The sequence below is a fragment of the Bombus impatiens genome, unplaced genomic scaffold (genome assembly GCF_000188095.3).
Source record: "Bombus impatiens unplaced genomic scaffold, BIMP_2.2 scf_0151, whole genome shotgun sequence".
Classification (NCBI taxonomy): Eukaryota; Metazoa; Arthropoda; class Insecta; order Hymenoptera; family Apidae; genus Bombus; species Bombus impatiens.
Genome location: NT_176570.1, coordinates 751,623 through 758,075, shown reverse-complemented (window position 1 = coordinate 758,075; position 6,453 = coordinate 751,623).

Sequence of the window (6,453 nt, the reverse complement as noted above, 5' to 3'; positions counted from 1 at the left end):
CGGGGGCGGCGCCTGCCGCCCATCCGGCGAATTTGACATTCCTTTAAGGCTTCTTCTTTCGTCGTCGAAAAAAAAAAAATAATAAAATAAAATAAAATGAAAACTCGTAGTTTATGACGATTAAGCTTTCTTAGAGTATCTTAGAAATCCTTTAGAATCACCTAGAACTATCACAGTCAGTCATCACTCTGTCTCTCTCTTTTTTGTGCTTTAACACTGTAGTTTCTACTTGGTGTTACGTATCACTGAAGATCGAGTGCGTATTAATATATATTTGTGCTTCGAACAGCATCAAGACTTTCTTCTCGGTGTTTCCAATATCGTTAGATCCGAGAACACGCGTATAAATAAATGCTGATGTAGATTCGGTAGGCAAATGGTTAGCTATGTCTTAATTCCACGCGGAATTTAACACAGAAATAGGGTCGTCGGACAATCGGACACGTTTGCCGTGAATCTACAGCCGGCTGTATTCCAAGATACTCGAACCCTCGTCTAGAACGACTCTTAATTTATCATAGAGCCATCGCGTCCCGGATAATCCGGATTAGCTGGTATGCTACTAAATCAAACCACCACTCTGCCAAAACTCAAAAAAATGTCACCACTATGGCGAAATCCAGTTGAAGTGGAATTCCTTAATCACATATAATATCTTTCTGCGTAACAACATTCCTTGGAATTTGTTGGCAAAATATAATAAATATTCGGTAAGGAATTGTCCTTTTTCGAACTGCGATCCTTTCAGGTCTCAGAGAAATCAAGATAAGTCACTATCCAGTGGGATCCAGTTGGGAATCTTTATTTAGATAACATCCTTGTTGGAACTTGTTGGAAAAGGACGTAACAAGTATTCACTCAGAAATTTCTCTCTTTGCACTTCAACGTCGCAGGAGTGAAACGGAGTGACGAGGGGCAAATTTCCTCGAGTTTACAAAAGGAGAACACGAGGATCGAATATAAAGCTCTAAGGTATGTGATTAGAAAGCAGCGACGAACGCGTACGCATGGTACTCGTTGATCTTGACCGTGCTCCTCCTGTTCAATCTCGAACTTGGTGGCTCGGTTGATTTCCAATTTCGTGGCTGCCTAAAATTATTCGAGCGACATACCACGAGTCAGTGACCCCGGATGAGATGCATCTTAGCAATAAATAGATCGACTGTCCGCGAACGTGTCGACGAATTTAAGTATCAGGTACACGAATAGTTTGTGCGCCTCTTCTAATTAACTGATTTATCAAACTCACGCTTACTTTCTAAAATAAAGAACGAGGAAGCGTCTACGACGAGGTGTGAACGGTTAAAAAGGTGATTTTTATTTAATAGTAAAGAAATCGAGAAAAGAATGAAATCAATTGAATCCCAGAGGAACGTTGCTAGTAGCGACGAAAGTACTTTCGATGATCGAGTAAAGGATTAAAGAGGATGCTTCGTTCGGTAAAATCTCTTTTCTCGTTGGAGGAATCGTACGAACCGCCGACCGAGTACAGCTTCTTCGTTCAACGATGCAACTCGATATTTCTTCAAGGACTTGTCGTTTTAAAATCAACGCGCACTTTAACGCAGTTTTTCGAGGTTCCCTGGGAGTGAAATCTCCAGTCCACTTATTTCTTAATTAGCCACTCGTCCAATCGAGTCATCGAACGAGTACTACGCTTAGGCTAGCAGAAATTCGTTCCTCGTCGCTTCGCTAAGACTTTTTGCATTTACTATTCGCCCCAAATTCGCGAGAATTTTATCAAACTGCAACCTATTCACTAGAAATTTTATCAAATTGTAACCTATTTACAGGGAATCTTATTAAATAGAATATATTTAATATTTGTTCCTTCTTGTTTAATGTTAGGGAGATTATAATGATCGAATGAAAGCATAACGTAGATTCGAGTAATTTCACAAGCTATCATCGATAACGTATTACGTGTCTAATAAATCCAGTGGCTGCCACTTTCCACTTTCCTCCAGCAGAGTACCCCTCGACAGGAAGAATCCTTTCGTTCGCTGCCTGACTTATCTTATTCCTTCGTTTCTCGCTTCTCGAAGGAACCACGAGGCTCGTTCGTCATTTCACTCTGATCGGGAACATGATCGTGTCAGCCTCCGTTATCCTCCAGCGCGTCATTTGTATCCTTTGTGCGGGACGATTGCGTTTAATTCACTTTCTGGCAACGATCGCGTTTAGCTCTCCTCCCAACGACAATTTGTACAAAACTAGGAAGCTCGTGGCTCATCAATACTGCACTACCAACAGAATTTACATAGCGCTCAGTTCAATTTCTAACTTCCAATTGTTATTTCGAAAGAAAATTGGTTACTCCGGTCCTGTTGGAAGCTGCGTCCGAACATTCAAATTTTATTATTTATTTTATTATTTCATCCTCTTGGAAACTGTATGCAAAGATTCGCAAATATGAAAATTTGTTATTTGGAGAGAAGGTTTGTTATTTCGATCCTCTTGAAAATTATATTCAACGATTCACATCTGCCCAAAGCTTCGTATCACTATATTATATCACGTTGCTTTATTTTTATTTCCTCCTTTATTTTCCCTAGGTATTTAATGATTTAATATTTGCTTAATTTTGTAAATATTTGCTGTCTCGTCTGTGAAGAAATTATTTGTTAGAGCTTGACTGATTGCGAGAATGGAATCGCGGTGTTCACTGTTCGCGTGCACTGCGCGTCCCTTTCAGTAATTCTCCCCGTTTGTGTCAGGAACAGAGAAAACCCGGGAACTGTATCGTACGTGGCTCTCGAATACCTCTGGCGACGGCGTCGCGACGCCAACTGACTGAGTGAGACTGGTGCCGGGCGACGAGGCATTTTGAAACGGGCGCTACACGATTTACAGGGCCGTACTGGCTACTTAAAAATTCATCTGGCTTATGTAATTTAGTGCGACAACAACTTGCAGGGAACATAAAACACGATGTACTCGTCTCGTCGATGGGATAATGGTATTAGGAAACATATTTGTCTCGAATATATTAAGAACTGTGTTAAAACGCAAACGAGACCAATTTGAGATACTGAGATAAATTACGCTTTTTCGATATTCTACAATTCCTTTTAAATTATGTTTTTGAAGATTAAGACTCGGGAGAAATTTGATGTACATCAATGAGGTCTAATCTTCAATTTTATTGAGAAATTGAGATAAACTGTGCTATCCAAGAGGATATTTTCCAATTTCTTTTAGATTACGTCTTCGAAAATTAACATTTAAATGAAATTTGCCGCACATAGAAGATCTTATTTTTTAATCTCACGTTGCAAATTAATCGTGGAAAATACGAATGAATTAGAATACTTTTGAAATACCCTTATTATTGTCACTAGATGTTCGTGTACAATCGAATGCAGTACATTGAAGAAACGATATCTGTATCGATGTTTCTTACAGCGACTAAATATCGCTGAAATATTTTTAAATCGCGAATATCGCATACCACTCGAACGACCAATTCACGAAATCTCACGAAATATTCGATAGTCCGGCATAGAATCCTCTTCACCGTCGAAAATCTGATCTTTCGGACCCTCCGTCTCTGAATCTTCATTGCTTCGTGAACAAGAAGCGTTCTTTGCTGGGAAAAGAGATGTTCCAACGCAGAACGATCTCGAAGTGGGTCACCTATATCGATTGCGCGTCCGAGGGAACTTTTAAAATCGCATCAAACAAACACTCGAAATAAAAACCTATACCGAAGCTAAAAACGTACATCGTATCAGAATCATTTATATCCATTATTCGAGAAGGCAAGTCCAGCTCCTAACACAAATAGCATTGCGATTCTATTGTTAATGGAAAATTCTATTCTCGAAAGACTATTCTCCTAGGCCATTTATCAAAATCGAGGATGTCGTTTTGGCGATGCTGCTGCGTAAAAAAGACAGTGGCACGACGAATTTCGCAACACGATATCCTGCGACACTGTTAATAGTCGGTTAAAGCGATGCCTCCCACGCTTCAACGCGTATTTAGACAAGCTGAAAGAAGATCGAGAGGATGGTCTGTTTGCCAGTGTATACAATTTCGCAGTATGTTTCGCGACATCGATCAAGTGTAAAATCAGATATGGATACAAGTATTTCTATGCAGATAGCGATGAAGTTGTTGTTTTAAAGAAACTTCGAGTTTTTCAGAGTTACGAAAAAGAAACTATTGAAAATTTACTCTTACGGAAATAGCGGTGAAGTTGCGACTCTGATGAAACTTGGAATCTTCTAAAATCACAAAAATCAAAGGTATTAGAAAGGAGCAATTTTTTAGTCTCTCGTACGGTAAGTGATGATAGAATTATGATTTTAGTAATTCTTAAGTACTCGAAGAACGAACGAACGCAAGATCAGACAGCTGAATTCGAGTTTTCCCAAGATTTGAAAATTGGAGAAAATAGGACCGTGGAGTAGTTTGACTTATAAAATGGCATAATTACAGTGATACATGTGCTCTGTTCGACTTTTGATACAAGCTTGACTCTGGTATGCCGTTTACATAAAAGCGAAAGGGTTGCTTTCTGGATTACACGATACCATTTCAAAAGCACGAGCAGACCATAACCACGAAATAAGCCAGCAACGATACTGGCTATATTTAGACGTGGAAAAATGTACATTGATATGAAAATACTATTTTGAGAAAACTAATGAGAGAAGAGTATAAATTTCCGGGCCAAGAATAGTTCTCGATTATACCTTGATGATTATTCCTGAGGAAAGGAATGAGGAATATTAAAATCATTTATTTCGACGCTGTAGCAAGATATATTTTAATGAATTAGCTATTTTTAGGAATTTTTAAAGCTGAAAGTGTCGAGATTCTCCTAATTATGCTGAAAATCTTCATATCCTATATTCGGTCGTTTCCTCATTTATTTGAAAGTAATTACATGATCTTCGTATAAGGAGCCGTGAAAATTTCCAACTTTTAATAGTGTTTAATAGCTTTAATCTTTGTCATTTTAAAATATTGCAAAATCCATGCTCTTGAAACCGTAAAATGACTGAGTAGATCGCTTTGTTCGCGGTAATTTCATTTGTAACTTGTACTGCGGAAATTGCACTATCCAGAGGAATTTGTACATTTTACGCGGAACACGTACCTACTCGATGTTAAAAGTTTTGAAAGGTGAAATACCTTTGAATAATATGGCAAGGAAATAGAAGCGTTAATCCTTTACATCAACTTAACTACGCCAGCAACTGAATATTTTGTTACTTTGATTGCTTTAAGTTTTCCCGAAGATGATAAATAAAGGAGGGAATAATTTGGGAAGGAGAATAATTTTGGAATAACGATTTCGGGAAGAGAGAAATTGATGTTCTGAAATTTATCAGGAAAATTAGTATTGTACGCGTCGTCAATATGAGTACGTAATTCACGATGTTCCAGCCGCATTTGTATGTATAGAGCTATGCACACACATGACTTTAATCTCTCGTCCTTTCATAGAAGGCTGACCCATTTGATACGATGTCCTCAAGGAAATATTTTGCATGACTTGTCAACGAAATTTCTCTAGTACCGCATCTTTATCTGAAAAAAGCTTGTTAAACATCACTTTTTAACATCAGTATTATTTACTAAATTTTATTATAACATATCTACTGTTCATTTGTAATGAAAATTTATTTTGTTGAGTGACTATTTGGTAAGGTCTAAAGACAAGGCTTATTAGACAACATTTAAACTTTGTCTTTATATATTGCCCATTATTTATAAATCACGAGATAGTGGAATCATATGCAACGTCGTTTATTATAATGTTTGGCAGGTTTTGTTAGTTGGCGCTCATCGGTAACAATAATTCAGATAGAGAAATATATCTTTTATGTAGACTTAAACAAAAATAGATCTTCTAATATAGAATAAATGAAAATGGATAGCGTATGATTTCTAAATTATCTTGGAAAATAATAATATATTCCATATATAAACCATACATAACTTGAAGAAATTATACGAACAATAATATTTTTTTATTTTTTTAAACCGACAATGTGATGTACGTTAAACGGATCCCTTATTTTTCAATTGTATGAATTAGTTATAAAAAACGCCACAGTATATGAATCGGTAAGGTAGTGAAAATATGCAAAATAAAATATATGCCAAATTTTAGAACCGATAGCTGATATACATCCATCACGTTTCCATGAACCGTTGGAGACTGGAAATCGTTAATAAATATCACGTGGTTCAATTTCAAATTAATTATAAACGAGCGACCATTTTCCTCGATAATGAATGGACGATTATACGCAACGGGTAAAAACTTCAAATACCTGTGTGGGTCTCGGAAACTCAACAGCGCCATCTTACATCGGACAGCTGAATTACTTATGAATGTAAACTCTCAAGCTAGATTTCCACGTCAACTACATACTTCACAGATACAAAAGACACTTTTACACCTAAAACATGTATATAGTAAATATAAAATTATAA